The sequence below is a fragment of the Cervus elaphus genome, chromosome 1 (genome assembly GCF_910594005.1).
Source record: "Cervus elaphus chromosome 1, mCerEla1.1, whole genome shotgun sequence".
Taxonomy (NCBI): Eukaryota; Metazoa; Chordata; class Mammalia; order Artiodactyla; family Cervidae; genus Cervus; species Cervus elaphus.
In genome coordinates, this window is record NC_057815.1 from 59170984 (window position 1) to 59183279 (window position 12296).

Genomic DNA, 12296 nt, shown 5'->3' on the forward strand with positions numbered 1-12296 from the left:
TATATTAATGTATATATGTGGAATTTGAAAGAATTGCCATAGATGATCTTATTTATAAAGCAGAAATAGTGACACAGATGTAGAGAACAAATACATAGGTATCAAGGGGGAAAGGAGGATGGGATGAATTGGGAGGTTGGCACTGACATATACATACTCTGTATAAAATAGATAACAAATGAGAGCCTACTGTATAGCACAGGAAACTGTACTCGGTGCTCTGTGGTAACCTAAATGGGGAGGAAGTCCAGAAAAGAGAGGACATATGTATTTGTATAGCTGATTCACTTTGCTGTGCAGTAGCAACTAACACAATATTATGAAGCAACTATACTTCAATAAAAACTACAAAATTCCAGTTAGCTCAATACAGGACAAGGTGGTATAGGTGAGGATACTATGTGTGTGTGTGTGTGTGTGTGTGTGTGTGTGTGTGTGTGTGTGTGTGTGTTTGGTGGTAATGAGAGTGAAAATGTACCAAGCTGGTAAAAATTTATTTTTGAATGTGACAGATAAGAATGAAAGTTAGTAATGACATAAAAGGGTGATTCCTTTCTCTCTATGTGTGTGCACGCTCATTGCATGTAGAACTTTTTGTGACCACATGGAATGTAGTCCCCAGGCTTCTCTGTCCATCATCCTAACTAATGAAATAATAAAATGAAATAAAGAAATATCAATTGGTATCACAAAAGTAGACAGGAAAAAATTCAAAGGGAAAAATAATGGGTACATGTAAATAAGTGACAGGAATAAGTCAAGTTTTTCATCCTTATGTATATGCCAGTAGAACTGTGTGTAAACATACATCAAGACATATCCACCAGAATGTTCATAGCACCACTATTCATAAAAGCAAAAAATTGGAAACAATCCTGATGTTTTTTCACAGTCTCATGGTAAATAGAAAGTGACATATTCATATAATAATAAAAACAATATCATAGTGATACACAACAATATGGGTATATCTCACAATTTTAAGTTTTGAAACAAGCCAAATACAAAAGAATACATATAATATGATTGCATATACAGAAAGATAAATACCTGCCAAAATGAATTTGTAATATCACAAGTCTGAGTAATGACTAGTGTAAACTGTTAGGAAGTAGAGAGATTAATGATAAGAAATAGCTAAGAGTATGAGAGAGTGTTCTGGAATATGGGCAGTGTTCTAATACTCCATCTGGGCATGCTTATGTGGTCAATTTGTGATACTTCATTAAAGTAGATACTGGTAGACTCTAATCTCATGGCATGATCTTCTCTATGGGTTGAGAGATCATTGGTCAGTGGAGCAAGGATCAAAGAGACCAGGAGAAAAGACCAAAGCAGTCTTTGTTCCATCCCAGGAGGACTGTCAAGTTAATCTGTGTTGCTCTTAATTAGGGTAAAGTCACAGGCACATGTTTTATGGTTATTGGGCTCAAATCTTTCTTAGTCACTTAAACAGAAAGCAGATAATCTCAGACTTTACATGGAAAAACCCCTGAGAACCTGTTTGTTATTTCCTGAGCTAAAAAGCCTGAAGTTGGTCGGTCTGAGAGAGATTTGAGGGTACAGTTGGACAGGACTAGCGAAAGACTTGTAGTTCTTTAGGGTAAGGGTCAGGCCACTGAGAAATGGAGATTTTCAGAGACTAGTAGGTAAACTTAGGCTTATGATTAAATGACTTGTCCCCTGTAAAAAAAGGAGAGCATAATTCTTTGTTTAATTTCCTGTTGTTGAAGAAAAACACAGATAAAGTTGTGTGTACATCTATATGACAGAAAAATGACATCAGATAACTTGTATGCAGAGATCTTCTCTGACATCCCCTAACTCAAACTTCCCTTTCTATTACACCTCAGGTTCTAACGAGGAAGACTGTGGAGAATAGGCCTCTCAGCCATATTTAGCCGAAATTCAGTAGAAGGGATATAGTTGATGACATAGATGTTATAAAAGTTTAGATAATTGTTCACTTTTCTAATCTATATTGATCTCTACCTTGTTAAAGTTCATGAATACTATTAATTCCAACTTGCAGAGATTGTCAAGAAGCTTTGAGCTATTCAAACTCAAGATGTCTTCTCTCAGAAATAGGAATTTTTGTGACTCTTTTGTCCTAAGTCAATTGCACATGCATATGTGGTTTGGGTGTGTATGTAAAAAAGAAAGAGGTCATTACATTGTCTCATTTTAAGGCTTATGTACAGCTACCAAGAACAAGATGGTAGTAATGAAGACAGATATAGGTCAATGGAAATGGAAGAGTATAGGGGATCTAGAAATACACTTATATATATACTCTACACTGATTTGCAAAGAGGAATGGAAAATCTATTCAACAAATGGTGCTGGGACAATTGGATATCCATGTGGAAAAAACATGATCATTGATGCTGCTTTATCCTACATCCAAAGTAGCTCATCACACCTCACCCAAAATAACTCAAAAGAGACCAAAACTTACATGTAAAAATTAACCTATTAAACTTCTGGATGAAAGAAGAGTGAAAATATTAACATTCCTGGTCTTGCAGTGGGCAAAAGTTTCTTAAGACACTAAAATCATGAGCCATAGCAAAACTGATCAATTAGACAATCAAAATGAAAAATTTGGCTCTCTGAAAATTGCTGCTGTTGTTGCTGCTAAGTCACTTCAGTTGTGTCCGACTCTGTGTGACCTAATAGACAGCAGCCCATGAGGCTCCCCCACCCCTGGGATTCTCCAGGCAAGAATACTGGAGTGGGTTGCCATTTCCTTCTCCAATGCATGAAAGTGGAAAGTGAAAGTGAAGTCGCTCAGTCGTGTCTGACTCCTGGTGACGCCATGGAATGAAGCCCACCAGGCCCCTCCATCCGTGGGATTTTCCAGGCAAGAGTACTGGAGTGGGTTGCCATTGCCTCCTCCAAAAATTACATTAAGACAATTAAAGGTCGAACTAGAGAATGGAAGAAGATATTTTCAATGAATATATCTGAAAAAAATACTGGTATCCAAATTATATAAAGACTCTTACAGTTCAATAATATGTAAGATAATGTAGTAAGAACAGGGCAAAGTGTTTGAATAGCTGATTTCATAAAAGAAGATATTGAGTGGTCAGTAAGTGCATGAAAAGATGGTCAACATCATTAATCATTAGGGAAATTCATATTAAAACTGCAATGAGAAAACAGAACAAACTCATTAGAAAGGTTAAAATTAAGAAGACAGAGAATATCAAGTGTCAGAGAGGATGTAGAGCAGCTAGAACATGCCTCACTATTGGTAGTAACCATTCCAGGAACTTGTTAGGCACTTGTGAAACATGCACACACCATATGACTCAGATATTTCACTTCTAGATATCTATCCACGAGAATGAAAAATTTTTGTTCACACGATGATTTGTGTATAGATGTTCATAGGAGATTTTTGAATAATAACTAAAAACTGGAAATACTCAAAATGTCCATAAATAGGTAGATACTGGGTTGCCCAAAAAGTTCTTTTGAGTTTTTGTGTAACATCCCCTGAATGAACTTTCTGGCCAATCCAATAGCTAAACAAATATGCTATACAATAAAATACTGCTTAATAAAAGAAATGGATAACTACTCATACAAGCAACAACATGGTTGAATTGAAATTTTATTATGCTGTGTGAAAGAAGCCATCAACAAAAGAATACTTCTTGTATTATTCCACTTATATAAAATGCAAACTAATTTATAGTAAACCAAAGCATATCTGGTTGCCCAGGACTGGAATAGAGGGAAGAATAGACTGCAAAGGGACACTGTAAATTTTGGGGGATCATGAAAATATTTTATGTCTTGATCACGGGAACGGTTTCAAGGGTTTAGTGGTTTCAGCTTGGCAAAATTCATCAAAATATGTACCTTAAATGGATGCAATTTTTTGTGCATAAGTTATTTCTCATAATATTGATATAAAAATAAGAAAATAATTTTAAACTAGGATAGAGGAAGTCACATGATTCCATATTCTGTGGGACCTTTCAAGTGCAAGAACATAGGGCCCATTTAGGTGGGAGTGTATGCTTACACTCAGACATGACTTCCTTGAGACCATTATATATTCCCATATTCTAATTTGCTTTTAGACTAGTGAGGTTTCTGGGAGCATTCTAAAACCACATAGCAAGAGAAGATCTTTTCCCTTTCCTTGGTTTTTACATTTTTGTCTTCATGTACCTAGCGATTAGTAGCAAATGCCTTAGCTACAGTTGAAACATGAGGCATTGTCTTGAGGACAGAAAGAAACTGAACTGGGACCTGAACCAGGAGCAGCCAAGTGTGTAGAGGATGTTTTTGGATAACTGAGGAGACTGATGAAAAAAGGTGAATCCCTGGGATCCCAAGGGAATGTGAAACCAGCATGGGAACAGCCTAGGACTGAGTTATACTTCTTACCACCAGGTGAGACCCTTGAGGTAGAATATAAGTGCATCCCAGCTTGCACCCAGTTACTTGTTTAAACCTCTCTCTGCCTTTTGTTTTCTCAATGCATCTACTATGTTGCCATCTTCCCAGGGTCTCAGGCCCCAAAAGAGTCTAGTTTGACTCTTCTTCATTCTCTTCTTCACTTCCCACAATCAAACAACAATTATCATCTTCATAATTTTACATATAGTTTACACTTACTGGTCTAGTCCTAAGTGCCAGGCACTTTTTGAGACAATGGGTTACAGAGATAAATATGAAAAAGGCTGAGAAGTTTCTTTGAACTGATAGTCCAGAAGCATTGAGAGGGGTCTATGAATACAGGAAAGATTACATCAAAGAGAGCATTATTTGAGGCTCTTCTCACATTTGGTGACCTCCCTTTCCATTTCTACAGGGTGTAGAAGCTATGTGGTCAAACCTTCCTCATCTTCAAAGATTGTCACCTTCAAATTAAGACTCTATTATCCATTCTTGTGTTCTTCCCTCTGGTCCCCAAGGAAGAGGCATCCCTAACATCTTTGCAATACTAACTCTGTTCTTTAAATCCTGCTGTTACTCACCTCCCATTGGCCTTTTTCTTTTCTTTTTTCTTTACCTTAGGTCTATAATATTTTGGGTAATTTTACTTTTGTGGTTGCTTCACTTTGAATAAAAAAACATACATCTTCCCATTTTGTTTGAATATAGAGTGGATCTTGCCTCCTCCATAAGCTTTTCTTTATATTTCTTTTATTGTTAGATTTCTCAAAAAGGAATTTCAAGTTTAGCACTTCTGGCTCAGTAAATGTTGGTTGATGAAATAAATTGCTGAATGCATCCTATCCACTTATTATTATTTAGTTTCACTTCTGACCTCACCTTTTTCTAGAAAAAGTTCTCCTCAAGTCTGATATTCACATTCTAATTATCCAGTCCAGGGAGCCTTTCCAGCTTTCTATCCTGTTAAATCTGGGAGCTCCTCTTTGTTGACCATCTCTCCTCACTTGCACCCAGGATGATAATGTGCCTCTGAGTGAATGAGATCATACAAGTACCGCTGATTGGAAGTTTGGTAAAGAATTTTTAAATGTCAGCATCTCTTTCACACATATTTATTGAGGGCTTTCAGCATGCTGGGAAACGTCTTAGGTACTGAGTGTTGACTAATGAATAAGGCAGGTTAGATCCCTGCCTCTACAGTGTTTACCTCTACCTGAAGGAAGCAGACCATAAACTTCAAAATATTTGAAGAAAGAAAATAATTTCAGGTTAAGTGTTAGCAAAGAAACAATCAGATAATTGGATGGAGAGTAACCTGAGACTGCTTTTGATCCTGTAGTTAGAGAATACGTGTTCAAAGACTCTGCTGCTAATCGTGAGCTGCTTTAGGCTCTTTATGCAGCGTCTAGCCTTTACCAGTTATCAAATATCATGATTCACCAGTGACACCACTGGGTGTTTATCTAAAGGAAAAGAAAATACTAATTTGAAAAGATCCTCCCCATCCCTGACCAGGTTCATTCCAGCATTATTTACAATAACCAAAGTTGAAAGCAACAGAAATGTCCATTGATGGATGGATGGATAAAGAAAGTGTGCTACATTTCTAAATTTATTCAGAAAAAAAAAAAAAAAGAGAGAAATCCTGCCATTTGTGACAACATGGTTTGACCTTGAGGGCATTATGTTAAGTAAAATGTCAGACAAAGATAAATGCCATATGATCTCACTTACATATGAAAGCTAAAACAAACATAACATAACCAAAAACAAGCTAAATGATACAGAGAAGAGATTGCTGGTTGCCAGAGTTTGGGGGAGAAGGACGGAAAATGCGTGAAGGAGGTACAAAGGCTGAAATTTCCAGTTATAAAAGGAATGAGTCCTGGGAATATTATGTGCAGCATGATGACTATAATTGATAATACAGTATTGTGATTTGAAAGTTGCTAAGAAGACCTTAAAATTTTTCATCATAAGGAAAATAAACTATAACTGTGTGGTGATGGATGTTTACACAGGCTTGCTGTGTGTTATCATTTTGCAATATATACACATATGGAATCATGTTGCACAGTTTAACTAATATTATATGTGAATTATATCTCAATAAAAAAGAAAAAGGTAACAACATGTTAGCTTATCTCTTAATCTCTACCTCCTATTGTAGATTTTCCTGTTTCTGTAGCTCCTCTTGGACTTGGATTTACGGTGTTGAATGGCTTTTCCAGTTAGAAACTTATTTTGAATTGCTAACTCTGGCCCTTTGGGGGTATTATTCCATTTTGATGGGCAAATGGTGATGTAGGCACCTTTTATTTCTTGGAAGCCATTTTTTCCTACTTCTTCACCTAAATTATGTTCTTGTTAGTTACCTACTAAATGCCGGGCACTAGTTTGCGCTATTTGACTGCTCTGTATAAGCAGCTCTCGAATCCTTATCTCTATCCTTGTGTGGCCCACCTTTCAACGGTGCATCCTGAAATGCATAGGTAAGTCATTCACTTGTTTACAAAACTCGAAAAGTCCTCATTGGTTTATGATATGATCAAATTACTTGGCCCTAGCATTCAATCCCCCTCACAGTCTGGCAATAATCAGCCCAGTCCCCCACTTTTTTTCTTTGAAGTGAAGTGAAGTCGCTTAGTTGTGTCCAACTCTTTGTGACCCCATGGACTGTAGTCTAGTCCTGGAGTGGGTTGCCATTTCCTTCTCCAGGGGATCTTCCTGACCCAGGGATTGAACCCAGGTATCCAGCATTATAGGCAGACACTTAACCATCAGCCTTCTGTTATAATATTACTTCTCTTTTGTGGTTTGGTTTCCTGGCTGCAAGGCAGGTGGCATCTTAGCTCCCCCACTGGGGATCAAAACGCAAAAAGCAAAGTCTTAACCACTGGACTGCCAGGGAAGTCGTAACCCAATTCTTTTTACAACCACTCTTTTTCCTTTTCTGAACTTCTAGTTCACTTTCTTCCCTTAAAAGCTGTACTCTGTCATCTTTCCTTGATCTCATAGTTTTTAACCCTGTATGTTGAGGTGGACCAGAATATGCCACCTCCAAATCTGTCACATTGACATGTGGATTGTTCTGAGCAGAAGGCAATTAAGACCCAGCAGACTCAGGAAAAGCCTTTTTACCTCTCTTTGAACTTCCTAAAAGAATTATATAGAGGGCCTGTACCAGAAAGTCTCGGAGAAGGAAATGATAACCCACTCCAGTATTCTTGCCTGGAGAACTCCATGGACAGAGGAGCCTGGTGGGCTACAGTCTGTGGGGTAGCAAAGAGTTGGAGCGACTGAGCAACTAACACTGTACCAGAAAGAGCTATTACCAGAGACAGCTTTTTTATCAGAAAGACATATTTGCACAGCATCTCAAACATTTGCTTACCAATCTTTTGCTCTTCCCATGTTAATTGTGTTCCTCCTCTTTGAAGCCCCAGACCCCTACTGCCTTCTCCTTAGCTGAAGATGGTTTATATACCTGAAATCCCAGGCCATCTTTGAGTCTTGGTGGGGATTCTGTAAGTATGTAATTAAACTTAACTTTGTCCTGTTAGTCTGTTTTCTATTAATTCAAATATTAGATCAGCAAAATATTATATTAGATGAGCATTTCCCAGGACACTATACTCGTAATCCAATTCTCCTTATTTGTGAAGCCTTCCTTTATTCTTCCAGGTCCAGTTAGTTTCCTTCTTCTCTGTATTTACCATAGAACCTCTTACTTACATGAGTCATAGTAAAGTTAAACTTTTCATGAGTCCTTTGCTCTTGAAAGCAGTGATGGTTAAAATAACTCCATGCAACCTTTTGTGTTTTGAGAATTAAACTTACTGCAAAGAGACACCTTTTTGCATACGACTTAGGTAAGACTCATTTGTGTGTTCCCCTATTACTATTACTTATAAGGAGGCCAGACACAGGCCCCCTTTTTAAAAATTAACTGCTTTTCTTTCCCTGTCTTTATTGCTATACAGTAGATCTTTCTTGGTTACATTTTTAAATATAGCATCAGACAAAGACCCTTTAAATTCCATTCTTTGCCTCATGAAACTTTCACTGAGCTGTTTGTCCCCCTGATCAATTGGAGTGTTTGAAACTAAACATTAATTAAGCTTCTCTCCTTTTTAGCCCCTCAAGGATGTCCCATCCTCGATCTGATCCAGCATACAACCCGCCTTAATGATCCCTCCTAAGAATAAAAATATTTCCTTTTATACACACTCTCTATTCTCTGTTCTTTCTAGCCTGTTGACCCTTCCCTACAAAAGAAAATTCCTTTCTGCCTGTCCTTTACAGTTCTGTTTGAATTGTTTTCTCTATTACAGTAGTTTCTTTCGCTTTATTGCAATAATCTTTTCAAATGAAATCTCTTTTTATGTAACTGTAGATTTATTTTTATTTGATGATAGAAGTTACCAAATTGATTGTCTGTTTTGATAATGTACTCCCTTCCCCTGAGATTTGGAGCTGTTTATTGGAACAATGAGAATGTTGGATTCATATTTGTGTTCTCATCATGCCTTAAACTGCCTTGATCTCTGACTGTGCCTATTGCCGTTTCCATCCATTTCTGTTTTTATTTTAGTCTCTGAGTGTGTTCTCTCTCTCTGTCTACCCATTTTGTATTTTAGTTTGTATTTTGTTTGTAGTTTATTCTCTGAGTATGTTGTTGTATCTCCCTCTCTACCCATTTCTCTCCTTCTCCTTCACTTACCTGTCTCCTTGAGGCCAAACTCCTGTCTTCAGTTTGCTCCAGAGAGATGAGCGAGAAAGCAGAGCAGGTTCCTTCCCAGAGTCTGGCAGTTTGCTTATTGAAATCTGCAGCCTAGACTTCAGCTCCTTCTGTGGTAAAAGGGCAAGCAGGAAGTGAAAAAGTGGTTTCACTTTAGTTCCCCCCCCCCTCAACTTTTAAAAGATCAGCTGCTTTTAAGGAATCCTTCTCATTTATTTATTTATTTATTCGTGCATTCATTCATTTATAATTGTGATTTATATTTATTTATATTATTATGATTAGATAAGTGTGACTTATAATTGTGTTTACATTGTGATTCCTGGGTGTTAAGGTTTTTCCAAATGGAAGACTAATGTTTGGTGGGGAGTGGTGTGTGTGCATGTTTATTTATGGTGGCCTGGGGTGAGCACCAGATAAAGAACATGGGAGAAACAGGATAGGGAAAGAATTTCAGAAAAGAGACAAGGGCACATTAGAATGTCTTCCTCAGGGAACTTGCTTTAACTGCTTTACTGTTCTAGTTGTGTGATTGATTTGAAAATTAACAAAGTTTCAAAATTGTATTAGCTGATGTGGATGATTCAACACTACCATGAGCTAAATTCTTAAAAGCATACTGTGTGTTTATAGTGAGAAAGAGAATTTTATTGTTCTCTAATTTTATATTAGAGCTTTTGTAGTAGTTTAGTTGCTAAGTCGTGTCCGATTTTTGCAAACCCATGGACTGTAGCCTCCCAGACTCCTCTGTCCATGGGGTTCTCCAGGCAAGAATACGGGAGTGGGTTGTCATTTCCATTTCCAGGGGACCTTCCCAACAAAGGAATTGAACCCAGATCTTCTGCATTGCAGACGGATTCTTTGACTGACCTACAAGGGAAGCAGAGTTTTTGAGTAATGTTAAAAATCTGTTTTCCCTTACACATCTCATGTAAAGCATTTTGTTTCATTGATTATCATCTTACCCCATGATTTAATTCATCATGATTTTGCTTGTAAACAGTACTGGCTGCTTCATTGTTCCTCTGTTTTAAGCTGTATGTGTCTGCACATGTCTTCTTGGAGGGGAACCTCACACTCATTTTCCCAGGACCTCTAGAAGGTCTCCCCACGCCATCTCATGTTTCCCCTTCCACCCCCAGGGCACCTGTGCGTCTCCCCTGCCGGGACCTCACTGAGCTGGCCGGGTGTGCGCCCAGAGCGCTGACCCCACTGCCGACGCTCCTGTCAGTGCGCTGCTCTCTCACTGTGCTTGTCCACTCACGTCTCCCCAACCGCAGACCTCCCCCTCCCTGTGTTCCTCCCAGTTGTGGGCGATCTGTCTTATTCATCTTTGTATCCCACACGTAGTGCATGAACCATAGAGATGAACAAAATGTCATGATTGAACAAGAAAATGATTGGTCTGTTTGAGCCTGTGTCTCCAGTTATATGTGAGAATATTAACAGCTATTTCAGTGAGTGACATGAGACACAAGGAAGGGATAAGAAGGGCTGGAATGGTACCCTTCCAATAAGACTTCCCTTTTCCTACTCTTAGAATAGGAATGAAAGTGTTTTCTAGTAGACCAGAGTTTCAATGTCAGCCATTAGTTGGAGTCCAAGATCCAGCAGTTCCTAGCTATATTTGCTTATGAGTGTGGAGAGGGTGACCTAAGTAAGGAGGAGCCGTCGAGCAGTGGAATGAATTTGCGTCAGCAGCACCATCCACTCGCATATTATTAATGAGGATAAAATGAGGGAGGTTAATCTCACCCAGTGCTTGGCCTGAAGTGGACGTTCACGTATGAATTCTTTTCCTCAGCACACAATTGTTTTGATGATCAAATCTGTCAGAAGAAGAAATATCAAGGGACGTGTCTTTAGCGGCAGAGTTCCTTCCACTGTTCAATCTGCACCTCTGAGTATTTCTGTTATCTGCGTGTCTTTGCGATTCTTGTGCTGGGCTTTGCGTCAGTGCCCATGTCTTCTCTGTTGCTATGCTTTGGGTCTAGAGGTCACAGAGTCTGTCTGATGTACCTCAGATTCTCTCACGGAGTGAGTAAATTTTCTGTACATGGTAAGATTTCAGTAAATGTATAAATTAATGAAGGAGTAAAAGCAATCCCTTAGAATAAAATCAGATTTGAAAACAAGTTTATTTCACCACACATTTACCTGCCATTACTCCGTGTCAATGCCCAAAACAGAAAACAGACTTTTGCTTTCTTTTTCACTTTTCGCTCAATTCCAGGAAATATTTGTTTTTAACATGAACTTCGGTTAAATGACCTGTGACTGTTTTTTGAAAGATGTTTTCTCCGGGCTCTTTTGTTTCTTTTTTTATTGCCAGTTTTTAACTTATATTCTCTTTGAAAAATTATAGCCTTATTCTGAATAAACTGAGCAAAAAGGAAATCACCCAGTCCTCCACAGTGATACTAGAGAGAGCCAAGCATCCAGGGCTGGAATTAGGGTGAAGCAAGAGAAGAGTTTAAGGTACAAGGGAACTTGTGAGTGAGAGAGATTTAAATATTGTGGTTTGGGTGCCTCACTTGCTTCACCCTAATTTCAGCCCTTCTTTTAGCTTCAGCTAAACATCCTGGCATGAACCAATCCATTTGTAACCCACTGATTACAGAGAAAAGGGCAGCTGAGATCACTGGGTCTCTCTTGTCTGACATTTTCCCCTGATTCTTTCCTTCTAATTGGCTCTTCTTTGACTAAGAGAATATGTCCATTAAGGGACTCTGTTGGCTTCTTCTGAAATCAGGTGGGTGATACTTGCCAACAAAAAAGGGGGGGTGGTGGTATTTTCCTTTTCCCCCTTTTATTTCTTTTGGCTAGTCAAATAATTAAAATGACATAAGACATTCACAGTAGAAAATAAGTTTAACACATATGTCTGGAGAATTAACATAGGCATGAGAAATTTGAAAAATAGTAAGGCAGCAGCCATCCTGACTGGCGTGTAATGGTACCTCATTGGGGTTTTGATTTGCATTTCTCTGATGATGAGTGATGTTGAGCATTTTTCATGTGTTTGTTAGCCATCTGTATGTCTTCTTTGGAGAAACGGCTGCTATCCAAAAGTCTACAGGCAATAAATGCTGGAGAGGGTGTGGAGAAAAGGGAACCCTCTTACACTGTTGGTGGG

General features: G+C 38.4%; 1 protein-coding gene across 1 annotated transcript in view; it reads right to left on the reverse strand.

Annotated features, from left to right (window-relative positions):
• LOC122694911 (interferon-induced very large GTPase 1-like) overlaps positions 1–10949 on the reverse strand; it is a 55723-nt gene extending 44774 nt beyond the window's left edge. The window contains exons 1-2 of the mRNA XM_043904305.1: positions 10916–10949; positions 9143–9270 (exon numbers count right to left, since the gene is read on the reverse strand). The gene's annotated coding sequence lies outside the window, so the exon portion shown is untranslated. The remainder of the gene's footprint in view (positions 1–9142; positions 9271–10915) is intronic.
• Positions 10950–12296: the final 1347 nt, after the last annotated feature.